We start from the raw sequence: 14,323 nt of genomic DNA on the forward strand, positions 1-14,323 counted from the left end.
AGATATTACAGTTGAAAACTTCCATAACATAAGAAACACTAACTCATGTCCCAAAATGTAGAGAATCCCATGCATGATGTACCCAGGGAGGAACATGTCAAGATACATATTAATCAAACTGATAAAAATTAAAGGAAAAAATATTTAAAGCAACAAGGGTAGAGCAACAAATAGCGTATAAAGGAATCCCCACATGGTTATCACCTGATTTCTCAATGTGCCTGAAGGGAATAGCACTATCTATTTTAAGTAATGAAAGGGAAAAACCTACAACCAAGAATACTCTACCTAGCAAGGCTCTCATTCAAATTTGACAGAAAAATCAAAAGCTTTACAGAGAAACAATAGCTAAAAGAATTCAGCACCACCAAATCAGCTTTATAATAAATGCTAAAGGAAGCTCCCGAGACGGGAAAGAGACAAGCAACTTAAAACACCCTTGTACATATGTTGTTGGTGTTCAGTCGCTAAATTATGTCCAGCTCTTTGCAACTCCATGAACTTCAGCACACTAAGCTTCCCTGTCCTTCACCATCATTTGGATTTTTCTCAAATTCATGTCCATTGAGTTGGTGATGCGATCTAACCATCACATTCTCTGCTGCCCTCTACTCCTTTTGCCTTCAATCTTTCCCAGCAATAGGGTCTTTACAGTAAGTTGGTTCTTCAGATCAGCTGGCCAAAATACTGAAGCTTCAGCCTCAGCAACAGTTCTTCCAATGAATATTCAGGGTTTATTCCCTTTAAGATTGACTGGTTTGATCTCATTGTAGTCCAAGGGACTCTCAAGAGTCTTCTCCAGCAATTTGAAAACATCAGTTCTTCACTGCTCAACCTTTTTAATTGTCCAGCTGTCACATCTGTATATAACTACTGCAAAAATCATAGCTTTGACTAGATGGACCTTTGTTGGCAAAGTGATGTCTCTGCTCTCTAGGTTTTTTCTTAGCTTTCTGTCCAAGAAGCAAGCATATGTTAATATCACAGCTGCAGTCACTGTCTGCAGTGATTTTGGAAGAAAATAAAGAAAATAAAATTTGTCACTGCTTCCACTTTTTTCCCATCTATTTGCCATGAAGTGATAGGACCTCTTGTTGAAAGTGAAAGAAGAGAGTGGAAAAGTTGGCTTAAAATTTAACATTAAAACAAACAAACAAATGACTAAGGTCATGGCATCTGGTAAGTGGTGCTGAAAAAGCATGACAGCTACATGTAAAAGAACGAAACTAGAACATTCTTTAACACTATAAACAAAAATAAACTAGCTGAAGGGCTCAATTTTGGTAGATAAGTCACTCCAATGTGCACATGGGGAACATTTTTTCCTCTCAATCTGGGCTTTTCCTTTATGGGACAAGCCAATTTGGTTGGGTATCCATTTGCAGAGAGGAAGTATTGTTGGTCTCTACCCTGAACCAGTTCATTGGGAACTAGTCCTTGTGGGGCAAGCCCACCCTAGTTGGAATTAGCTCATTTGTAGGGTAAATGTATTTACCTGACTTAGCAACTGGTCAGCAACTGGAACCAGTTCATTTGGGAGCCAGTTCTTGTGGGGGTGGTTAATGTAGTTGGAACTAGTTCATTTGTTTTATAGGGTAAATTTATTTACCCTATCAAGGAATCGGTTCCTTTGTATGCATCAGTGTTGGAATCTGTGCTGTTCTTGTCAGAATTTGTCTGTTTCTTTTGTTTTAGTGTTACATAGCTAATAAAAATGGGAAATATTTCACTTCCCATTCATTCCTGAGAAGGAAACAGCAACCCACTCCAGTGTTCTTGCCTAAAGAATTTCATGACAGAAGAGCCTGGTGGGCTACAGTCTATGAGATCACAAAAAATCAGACATGACTGAGTGACTAACACTTATATTTACTTATTAAACTCAAAAGGGATTAAAGGCCTAAGCGTGAGATTGGATACTGTAAAATGCTCAGAAAAATATATAGGCAGAATGCTCTCTGACATAAATCACAGGAAGACTTTTTTTGAAATAACTCTGAAAGTAGTGAAAATAAAAACAAAAATAAACAAATGAGACTTAATTAAACTTAAAAGATATTGCACAGCAAGGAAAGGAAAGTGAACTCACTCAGTCGTGTCTGACTCTTTGCAACCCATGGACTGTGGTCTACCAGTCTCCTCCATCCATGGGATATTCCAGGCAAGGATACTGGAATGGGTTTCCATTTCCTTTTCCAGAGGATCTTCCCAACCCAGGGATCAAACCCCGGTCTCCCACATTGCAGGCAGACACTTTACCATTTAAGCCACCAAGGAATGGAGACTGTAAACAAAATATAAAGAAAACTCAAAATGGGAGAGCATATTTGCAAATAAAGAGATCCATAAAGGATTGATCTCGAAAATATACAAACAGCTCATGCAACTCAATATCACATAAATGAGCAAGCCAATAAAAAAAAAAAAAAATGAAGCATCCAAACAGACATTTCTCCAAAGAAGACTATAAATGGCCAAAAAGCACATAAAAAGATGCTCAGCATCACTAATTATTAGAAGAATGCAAATCAGAACTATAAGAGGTATCACATCACACCACTTAGACTGTTGCTGCTCCTAAGTCGCTTCAGTCGTGTCTGACTCCGTGCGACCCCAGAGACGACAGCCCACCAGGCTTCCCCATCCCTGGGATTCTCCAGGCAAGAACGCTGGAGTGGGTTGCCATTTCCTTCTCCAATGCATGAAAGTAAAAAGTAAAAGTGAAGTCGCTTAGTCGTGTCCAACTCTTCGCCACCCCATGAACTGCAGCCTACCAGGCTCCTCCATCCATGGATTTTCCAGGCAAGAGTACTGGAGTGGGGTGCCATTGCCTTCTCCGCCACTTAGACTAATTGTCATCAAAAAATTACAAACAATAAACTCTGGAGATGGTGTGGAGAAAAGGGAACCCTCCTACACTGGTGGGAACGTAAAATAGTATAGCCACTATGGAAAACAATATGGAGAGTACTAAAAAAAAAATAAAAATTACAGCTATCATATAATCAAGCAATCCCATACTGGCCATATATCTGGTGGGGGTGGGGGGTGGGGGTGGACAGCATTATTTGAAAGCATACAGACACTGCAGTGTTCATTGTAGCACTATTTACAATAGCCAGGACATGCTGCTGCTGCTTCTGGTAAGTCGCTTCAGTTGTGTCCACCTCTGTGCAACCCCATGGACTGCAGCCTACCAGGCTCCTCCATCCATGGGATGTTCCAGGCAAGCATACTGGAGTGGGTTGCCATTGCCTTCTCCAAGCCAAAACATGGATGCAACCTAAATGTCCATTGAGGGAGGAATGGATAAAGAGGATGTGGTGCATATATGCAATGGAATATTAGTCCTAAAAAGAATAAAATAATGCCATTTGCAGTGACATGGGTAGATCTAGAGTTTGTTATACTGACTGAAATTAAGTCAGACAAAGACAAATGTCATATGGTATTTCTTATATGCTAAATCTAAAAATAACTGTCTAAATTAACCTATTGACAAACAGAAATTGAGTCACAGATTTCGAGCACAAACTTACGGTTATCAAGGAGGAAGGGGGAAGGACAAATTAGGAGACTGGGATTTAATGTGCACACTACTATATAAAAAATGGATGACTGATGGGAAATTACTGTATAGCATGGGAACTCTAGTCAATACTCTGTAATGATCAATATAGGAATAGAATCTAAAAAAGAGTGTGATATACATATATATATATTATACATATATATATGTATAACATATATATATACATATATATGTAACATACATATATACATACATATACATATATATGTATAACTGACTCACATTGCTATACAGCAGAGACTAACACAGTTTTGTAAGTGAAACATACTCCAATAAAAATTACTTAAAAAAAGAGTATGGAAAAAATGAATTGTGCTTAAGGAAGAAAATTTAACTTATTATTTATACGTACCCATTTCAGTTAAGATTAATAATGATGGCACATGTTAGAAGTTTGGCATTTGGTTGGCCTTTGATTAATATGGGTTCACTTTTCTACTTTGAATGTATATAGGGGCATGGAAGAAAGAGTGTTTCCAAGGAAGAGACTGTTAATAAAAAGCAAAATTTTAAATAGATACAGCTTTTATAGGCAGAAGCAGTTCATTCCTGGAAGCCAAAAAGTGTGAAGGTAAGGCTTTTGAGAATACAGGGCAGGCTTTTTGATCTGGATATGTTTGTGAAATAGTGAAGTAGGCTCTAAGACTGGCTAGTTTTGTGAAGGACTTCCCTTGTGGCTCAGCTGGTAAAGAATCCATCTGCAATGCGGGAGACCTGGGTTTGATCCCTGGGTTGGGAAGATCCCCTGGAGAAGGGAAAGGCTAACCACGCCAGTATTCTACCCTAGAGAATTCCGTGGACTGTACAGTCCATGGGGTCGCAAACAGTCAGACATGATTGAGTGGCTTAATAAAAAAAAACCAAAAAAACGTTTTGTGCAAAGGTACAGGTTAATTGAAAGGAAAGTGTAATGAAATATCACATTATTGTGATTAGAAAAATTAATGGAATATAGTTACACTTCAATAAATGTTTGATGAATGAATTTTGATACATATATTTCTACCCCAGTTCATTGTGTCAGTTATTACTAATGAGATGGCAACAGGTTCTATTCTTTGCAAAATGTTTATGTTAGTGCAATGAGGTAGGCAAATTACTGAATGTCAGTCTAGTAAAATGCTACATAGGGTACTCTACTTTCCTGGCATGACTAATTTCATTTCAATTGCAAAATAGAAACTGGGTTATAAACACACAGACCCACAACCACAGATACACACACACCGTGCGGCACTGTCCTTCAAAGAAAATATAATACTTATGACAGTGCTACTGTTATCTTCTTGCCCTTTTCTGCCACTTTTTAAAATTTAAGTCTTTACTTTCCCAAATAAGTATATGCCACCCAATGTGACAGTTGTGCTAGAAGCAAAGGACACCTGTCATTCTTCCCAAGTGAATCCTGGAGTAATGAAAATGGTGTGGTTAGAAAGAAGAGAACCAAATGAGAGTCTCAAGTGTAGAACTAAATGGAGAGCATAAAAGTTCAGTGAAATCTCCAGTTTAGAAACCTCCAGCCACCATCTCAAGAAAGATCTTATCTTTAAATACATTATTTGCCCTAATTTCTTATTTTCCTGTAATAATGATTCATAAACAATTAAAAAATAATCTTCAAAGTAAAGGACTTGTATGCTTATTTTGATGGAACTAAAGAAGAGAAAGAAATGTGAAAATTTGCTTGGAAATCCAAAGCCAAGCTTAAAAGGTACATAAAATCTGGTAGTGAAGTGAAAGTGAAAGTGAAGTTGCTCAGTCGTGTCCGACTCTTTGCGACCCCATGGACTGTAGCCCACCAGGCTCCTCCGTCCATGGGATTCTCCAGGCAAGAATACTGGAGTGGGTTGCCATTAAAATCTGGTAGGAGACACCCAAAGCCAGCATTATAACATAAGGATATGTGAAACAACTTTTGTGACAGGGTTACATTGATCCAAGCAATAAATATCAATAGATATATCTACAGAATCCCTAAGGTCCCTATTTTTTAAAGCTAACTTTCAATATTATCATAATGTAGCAAAAGCAGATAGTGACCTCAGTAGAAGGAATAAGGTTTGACCCATTTCTTTACTTCTCTTCCAGCTATGTGACTTGGGACAACTCATGTAACATCTCTGGTAGTATTTGAATAAATTATTTTCAAGAGCTATTCTTGCTCTAAAATGCTCCTTGATGCTATGAAATGGATTACTGGAACCAGAGACACAAAAGCAAAGACAATCTTAATCATGATGCAAACAAGATGCAGCAGTAAAAGACATTGGAATTTCACAATAATTCCCTTTCCTCTGATAAGGAGACTAATGAGCAGTGAAATGACCAATTGTAAGCAACAGATGGAAAACAGGGGAAAAAATTCTGAAAAAGTCCATTACTTAGATAATCATCTCCTGAATAATTCAGTGATGACTGAATTGCTTTTCTCGTTGCCCAAATATTTAGCAAACCTCAGTGATGTTACTTCTATGACTCTCCTGAGGTCACTTTCATCAAAACAAATGCACCTCCATAACAATTCAATGATAAGAAAAGAACAAATGAGGCTTTCCCCATTTGCCATTCATCGGTGACTTTGAGTCCAGCTAGGTTTTCCTTGTCTCTTTTTCAAAGGATTATATCCAGTCCATCCTCACTATCAATCCCTTTGTCCATGCCGCATTACCTCTCTCCTAGATTTTTGTCCTAATTGTGAATATTCAAATTGTTCATTGAAAAATGACCAATATCTCTCTTTAGCGAAAGCTGTGCTGTGCTGTTCTAAGTCGCTTCAGTTGTGTTGCACTCTTTGTGACCCTATGGATTGTATCCTGTCAGACTCCTTTGTCCATGGGATTTTCCAGGCAAGAATACTGGAGTGGGTTGCCATGCCCTTCTCCAGGGTATCTACAATCCAAAATGCATGTTATTGCAAGACCTCCCTTTAGCTTTTAAGCACATTTCTTTTCAATTCCACCTTTTTTATTCCAATAATAAGGAACATTTTTATTCTTCTTACATCAGATTGGAGTAGTTCCAAAGTTTATGTTATTTTTTTTAATAGAAATTTATAGATACTGTATACGTGTATACCTGTGGCGGATTCATTTCGATGTTTGGCAAAACCAATACAATATTGTAAAGTTTAAAAATAAAATAAAATTAAAAAAAATAAAATAAAAAAATGTAAATGTAACAAAGCAGTAAGTAGTAAAATGTAAAGAGAAAAAAAATGCAACTTGTTTACTACTCTACTTCTTGAACTCCATCACTTAGCAACTTGTATCTATTTATATTGCTGTTATTAATTTATTGTAATTAAACAACAAATTGATGTCTAGGCCTGGGTCTTATTGAATATAACATGCTCAGATAACACATCAGTGTTTGGAAGGTAAACAATTCTGTAAATGTTTATGGACTGGATTCTATGCTGGTTTCCCATGGTTGCCATAAAAAAAAAAAAAAAGTACAGATTTGGTGGTTCATAACAACAGTACTGCATTCTATCTTATTTCTGACAGTCAGATGCTTGAAATCAAGGTGTCAATAGAGTGTGTTCCTTCTGGAGGCTCAGAGAGTGAGTTTTATACCTTTCTTGTAGCTCTCCTGGCTTCCCAGCATGCCTTTTCTTGGTGCCAGTCTCTGGCACCGTTTTCACATCATCTTCTCCCCTGTGTTTCTGTATGTTCTATTTTGTCTCTTATAAGGACACTTTATCATTCGATTTAGGACTCATTGTAGTCCAGTATGATCTCATGTTAAGTTTTACTTAAATTACATTTACAAAGACCCTATTTTCAGATAAGGCTGTCTTCAGAATTTCAAATTTCCATTAAAATATCCCTATGAAATTCAATCTGTAACCAGGAGATAATAATAGCTAATAACTATTGAGAGCTTTTAGTCAGTTTAACACTACTCTAAGTGTTCTATATGAATTAAATAATTTGTCTCATATCAACCCTGTGATACAGGTACTAATATCACATTATTCCTATTTTACAGATGAAAAAACTAAAGCAGAGTTGTTTTATAACTTACCTAAGGTTTTATGATTAGTTATTAGTAGAGCCAGGCTGTGAACCCAGACATTCTGGCACCAAACCTCACATCTTTAAATACGGCTCAACTACCCCTCAGTGGAAGGGTTAAGCTCCACTAGGAGGAAGTGGGGCTAGCTAGAGTCTTCTATTTCTGGCTTGTCAGGCTACTGCTTTGTTTAATAGGCTGTAGGTTTATTAGTTGAGGAGGGCACAGGCATCCCAGTCCAGTATTCTTGCCTGGAGAATCCGTGGACAGAGGAACCTGGCAAGCTACACTCCATGGGGTCACAGAGTCAGACACGACTGAGCAATGAAGCACAGCAGAGCACAGCACAGGCCTATTAGTGATCTTCAGAGAAACAGAACCAATAGGATGTCCAGTTGATCCTTGAACAACAAGAGTTTGAGATGCACAGGTCGACTTATACATGGATTTTTTTTTCAATAAATACTGCAGTGCTACATGATCTGTTATTGATTGAATCTGTGAATGCCAGAAGTGCAGCTATGGAAGGCTGACAGTAAAGTTGTCTGCATTTTTTGACTGTGTGTGGGTCAAAGTCAAGTGCTGTGTGTAAGTCCTTCAGATAACTTCCATACAAGTTAGAACAAATAATTTTGCCAATAGGTATGCTCTATTCCTTCCTATTAAAGCAGGTTTCATCCCTCCTCCCATAAAATTCTTACACTTATGATTCATCCATTTGAGTTTTCTGTCTTCATGCAGATATTTATTTTCTGTCACTTAGTATGGCCTATCTCCTAACTTCCTTGTAGCTTTTATTTATTTTTTTTAATTTTATTTTATTTTTAAACTTTACATAATTGTATTAGTTTTGCCAAATATCAAAATAGCTTTTAAAACCTAATCCTTGGAATGCAGTCCCAAGATGGCAGAGAAATAGGGAGAGGAGACCAGTTTCTCCCCCACAATTCATCAAAAGGTCATTTGAATGCTGAGCAACTTCCACAAAACAACTTCTGAATGCTGGCGGAGGACACCAGACACCCAGAAAGGCAGTCCATTCTCTCCAAAAGGAGGTAGGACAAAATATAAAAGACAAAAGAGAGACAAAAGAGTTAGGGATGAAACCCATCCTGGGGAGGGATTTGTGAAAGAGAAGTTTCCAAACAGTAGGAAACCCTCTCACAGGCGAGTCTGTGGGAAGTTTTGGACTCTCAGAGGACAACATAACGGAAACAAAACAAAACACATACACAGAATAAGCACGCCTAACTGCAACTGCCAGCAGAGAAGAAGCCCAGATGCTCATGTCTGCCACCAGCAAGAAGGGGCTGAACAGGGAGGCACAGGCTGCATAATCATTGCTTAGGGAAAGGACTGGGCCTGAATGCCATGAGGACAATCTGAGGGAGCTAACATGAGACAACAACCCAAACTGTGGGATCACCTAAGGGGAAAAAAAAAAGAGAGAGAGAGAGAATGCTCCCATGAAAGGCTCTAATGCACAGCCTGGTCCGTGCACACAACACAGGATTGAGCAAATACCAAAGGAGAGCTAGCTGGCTGCTACAGGCCCCTCGCCTCCACCGGAGGTAGAGAGGCAGGCTTGCAATAGCCAGAGCTGGAAGGCAAGAGGCTGGCTGCGATCTTGGCCCCAGAGACTGTGTCTTCCACCAAACTGTTAGCAGACTCCCAATTGCTAACCACATTTTCCTGTGATCCTGGACGGTTGACATCTGCCAGGAGGGTCACAGCCTGAGATCAGCTCCCCAGAGGAGACACATGGCACAACAGTGCACTTGAGAAATCTGGGAAATTTTCACATCTGGGAAACTGAGCAGCTGGGATTTTTTTTTTTAATTCTTTTTTTTTTTTTTTACTTTTAAATTTTATTTTATTTTTAAACTTTACATAATTGTTTTTAAACTTTACGTATTAGTTTTGCCAAATATCAAAATGAATCCGCCAAAGGCATACATGTGTTCCCCATCCTGAACCCTCCTCCCTCCTCCCTCCCCACACCATCCCTCTGGGTCATCCCAGTGCACCAGCCCCAAGCATCCAGTATCGCGCATCGAACCTGGACTGGCAACTCGTTTCTTACATGATATTCTACATGTTTCAAAGTCACTCTCCCAAATCTTCCCACCCTCTCCCTCTCCCACAGAGTCCATACATCAGTGTCTCTTTTGCTGTCTTGTACACCAGGTTGTTGTTACTATCTTTCTAAATTCCATATATATGCATTAGTATACTGTATTTATGTTTTTCCTTCTGGCTTACTTCACTCTGTATAATAGGTTCCAGTTTCATCCACCTCATTAGAACTGGTTCAAATGTATTCTTTTTAATGGCTGAGTAATACTCCATTGTGTATATGTACCACAGCTCTCTTATTCATTCATCTGCTGATGGACATCTAGGTTGCTTCCATGTCCTGGCTATGATAAACAGTGCTGCGATGAACACTGGGGTACACGTGTCTCTTTCCCTTCTGGTTTCCTCAGTGTGTATGCCCAGCAGTGGGATTGCTGGATCATAAGGCAGTTCTATTTCCAGTTTTTTAAGGAATCTCCACACTGTTCTCCATAGTGGCTGTACTAGTTTGCATTCCCACCAACAGTGTAAGAGGGTTCCCTTTTCTCCACACCCTCTCCAGCATTTATTATTTGTAGACTTTTGGATCGCAGCCATTCTGACTGGTGTGAAATGATACCTCATAGTGGTTTTGATTTGCATTTCTCTGATAATGAGTGATGTTGAGCATCTTTTCATGTGTTTGTTAGCCATCTGTATGTCTTCTTTGGAGAAATGTCTATTTAGTTCTTTGGCCCATTTTTGATTGGGTCATTTATTTTTCTGGAGTTGAGCTGTAGGAGTTTTTAAAATACCGTATTCACAGTACAATGTTTTGACATTTATTAGTACAAAAGATACTTGGATTTGATATGTATTTACACTCGGAGAATGATCCTCAAACAAATAAAACAAATATAGAAAAAAACTAGTGGTTACCAGTGGGGAGTATAAGAGGGGATCCACAGGGTTGGAGGAGTGGGAGGTTCAAACTCTGGAATGTATAAGCTAAAGGGATATATCATACAGCATGGGAAAGTAGCCAATATTTTGTAGTAACTGTCCATGGAGGTTCTCCTTGAAAAACTGTATAACTTTTTTTTTTATTAAAAAAGACAATGTTACTTGTCATTACTGATATATCTTTACATAAATTAAAAAATATGTATTTTTTTTCTTTCCTCCATCTGTCTCTTATAGTTGGGAGGACTTAAAGGACTCTGTTTCCTCCATCTATCTCTTATAAGATTAAATAATTATTTTAAAATTTATCAGATTATAGCAACAGGCCTAAAGCAATAATTTTCAATGTGTGGTCCCTTGACCAGCAAACTTATTAGTTCACCTGGGACCTTATTAGTTCACCTGGGACCGGACCTTGTTAGATATGGAAATTCACAAGCCCTACCAGAGAAATATTAAATCAGAGACTCTTAGCACTGGGTCCCAACAGTCAATATTTAATGAGTCCTCCAAGTGATTTTGACACACAGAAAAGACACATTCTCTAATAAAAAGATGCATATTGATACTAGAATTGAATGGAAGGGAGTAGATATATGTGACATATGGAAAAACCAGAGTATAATGAGGCCCACTAAATCACTGTTTTAAACATCTAAAGTTCTTAGAGATAACTAATTTTGTCTATGTTTACACATAAAAATTCAAGGACCAGAATGGTTAGATCTATTATATACTGATTTAAGTTAATCGACATTTTGGAAATAGCTTGTTATGCAGCAACATTTTTATTTCTTCAATATGTCAAATTTTTCAATGCCTGAAAACAATCTAATACTGTTATTAAAACATCAGCTTTATGAGACTAGTTTAACATTTAACTTTGTAAACCTTTGGTCAAGGGGGTGGTAAAGCCCAAATTGACTGCCTCTTTCAAATTCCATGTTGTGTTTCCAGGAAGACAGTGGGTGGAAACTCTGACACTTACTGATTTGATTTCTTATTCAATTGTGTAGTCAATTTCAAGTTTATTAACTTACTCAACAAATGTTTACTGCATATTTAATTTAACCCAGGCACTAGGTAAGGGGCAGATCTCTCCTCATGCTTCATAAAGAGATGACTTCAGCTTTAAAAAGGAAATTCTTGAGAGCTACAGTGAGGGCCACTTCTTGAATTTCTATGATCCATACAGTCGATGAGAACGTATTTTCTCAAAGGGTGTTGGATATCCTTGCTTCTTAAATGTAGAGTTGGGGTGTGTGTGTGTGTGTGTGTGTGTGTGTATGTATACTCAATCACTTCAGTCATGTCCAGCTCTTTGCAACCTAATGGGCTGTAGCACAGCAGGCTTCTCTGTCCATGGGATTATTCTGGCAAGAGTACTGGAGTAGGTTGCTGTGTCCTCTTCCAGGGGTTTTCCTAATCCAGGGGTCGAACCCAAGTCTCCTGGGTCTCTTACATTCACAGGTGGATACTTACCACTAGTGCCGTCTGGAAACCCTATATTATACAAATAATTGTATGTAGAGAAATTATGAAAAAACTGCAAATATATCAGTTCAATTCAGTCATTCAGACATGTACAGCTCTTTGTGACCCCATGGATTGCAGCATGCCAGGTTTCCCTGTCCATCATCAACTTCTGGAGCTTATTCACTCATCTCCATCAAGTTGATGATGCCATTCAACCATCCCAAAATAGCATCAGTTATTCAGAGCTTAGCTTTCTTTATAGTCCAACTCTCACATCCATACATGACTACTGGACAAACCATAGCTTTGACTAGATGAACCTTTGTTGGCAAAGTAATGTCTCTGCTTTTTAATATGTTGTCTTGGTTGTTGATAGCTTTTCTTCCAAGGAGTAAGCGTCTTTTAGTTTCATGGCTGCAGTCACCATCTGCAGTGATCTTGGAGCCCCCCAAAATAAAGTCTGACATTGTTTCCACTGTTTCCACATCTATTTCCCAAGAAGTAATGGGACCAGATGCCATGATCTTCGTTTTCTGAATGTTCAGCTTTAAGCCAACTTTTTCACTCTCCTCTTTCAGTTCCATCAAGAGGCTCTTCAGTTCCTCTTCACTTTCTGCCATAAAGGTGGTGCATATCTGAGGTTATTGATATTTCTCCCAGAAATCTTGATTCCAGTTTGTGCTTCTTCCAGCCCAGCATTTCTCATGATGTACTCTGCATATAAGTTTAATAAGCAGGGTGACAATATACAACCTTGATGTACTCCTTTTCCTATTTGGAATCAGTCTCTTGTTCCATGTCTAGTTCTAACTGTTGCTTCCTGACTTGCATATAGGTTTCTCAAGAGGCAGGTCAGGTGGTCCAGGATTCCCATCTGTTGAAGAATTTTCCACAGTTTATTGTGACCCACACAGTCAAAGGCTTTGGCATAGTCAGTAAAGCAGAAATAGATGTTTTCCTGGAACTCTCTTGCTTTTTCAATGATCCAGCGGATGTTGGCAATTTGATCTCTTGATTCCTCTACCTTTTCTAAAACCAGCTTGAACATGTGGAAGTTCACAGTTCACATATTGCTGAAACCTGGCTTGGAGAATTTTGAGCATTACTTTACTAGCGTGTGAGATGAGAGCAACTGTGCGAATAACTGATGATAAAGTTTCCCGACTGACTGCAGTCAAGGCATCCTCACCAGTTGCTGGTGCCCAGGAGTTGGGTGGTCTGTACTGTGACCCATAAAAAAAAAAAAAAAAAAAAAAAAAAAAGATATTCATTACCCAGATAACCACAATGGCATGGTCACTCACCTAGAAGCAGACATCCTGGAATGTGAAGTCAAGTGGGCCTTAGGAAGCATCACTGTGAGTAAGGCTAGTGGAGGTGGTGGAACTCCAGTCGAGCTATTTCAAATCCTAGAAGATCCTGTGAAAGTGCCACACTCAATATGCCAGCAAATTTGGAAGACTCTGCAGTGGCCATAGGACTGGAAAAAGGCAATTTTCATTCACATCCCAAGAACAGCATTGCCAAAGAGTGTTCAAATCACTGTACAATTGCACTCATCCCACATGCTAGCAATGTAATACTCAAAATTCTCTGAGCCAGGCTTCAACAGTATGTGGACCATGAACTTTCAGATGTTCAAGCTGGATTTAGAAAAGGCAGAGGAACCAGAGATCAAAGTGCCAACATCCTTTGGGTCATTGAAAAAGTGAGAGAGTTCCAGAAAAAAAAGAAAATCTGCTTTATTGACTATGCCAAAGCCTTTGATTGTGTGGATTACAACAAACTGTGGAAAATTCTTAAAGTTATAGGAGTACCAGACCACATGACTTGCCTCCTGAGAAATCTGTATGCAGGTCAAGAAGCAACAGTTAGAACTAGGCATGGAAAATCAGACTGGAATCCAAATTGGGAAAACAGTATGTCAAGGCTGTATATTGTCACCCTGTTTATTTAACTTATATGCAGAGTACATCATATGAAATGCCAGGTTGGATGAAGAACAAACTGGAATCAGGATTGCCAAGAGAAATATCAATAACCTCCGATATACAGAAGACACCACCCTTATGGCAGAAAGTGAAGAAGAACTCCAGAGCCTCTTGATGAAAGTGAAAGAGGAGACTGAAAAAGTTGGCTTAAAACTCAACATTCAGAAAACTAAGATCATGGCATCCGATCCCATCACTTCATGGAAAATAGATGGGGAAACAGTGGAAATAG

This window comes from Bison bison, unplaced genomic scaffold, assembly GCF_000754665.1.
Source record: "Bison bison bison isolate TAMUID 2011002044 unplaced genomic scaffold, Bison_UMD1.0 scf7180017864081, whole genome shotgun sequence".
Classification (NCBI taxonomy): Eukaryota; Metazoa; Chordata; class Mammalia; order Artiodactyla; family Bovidae; genus Bison; species Bison bison.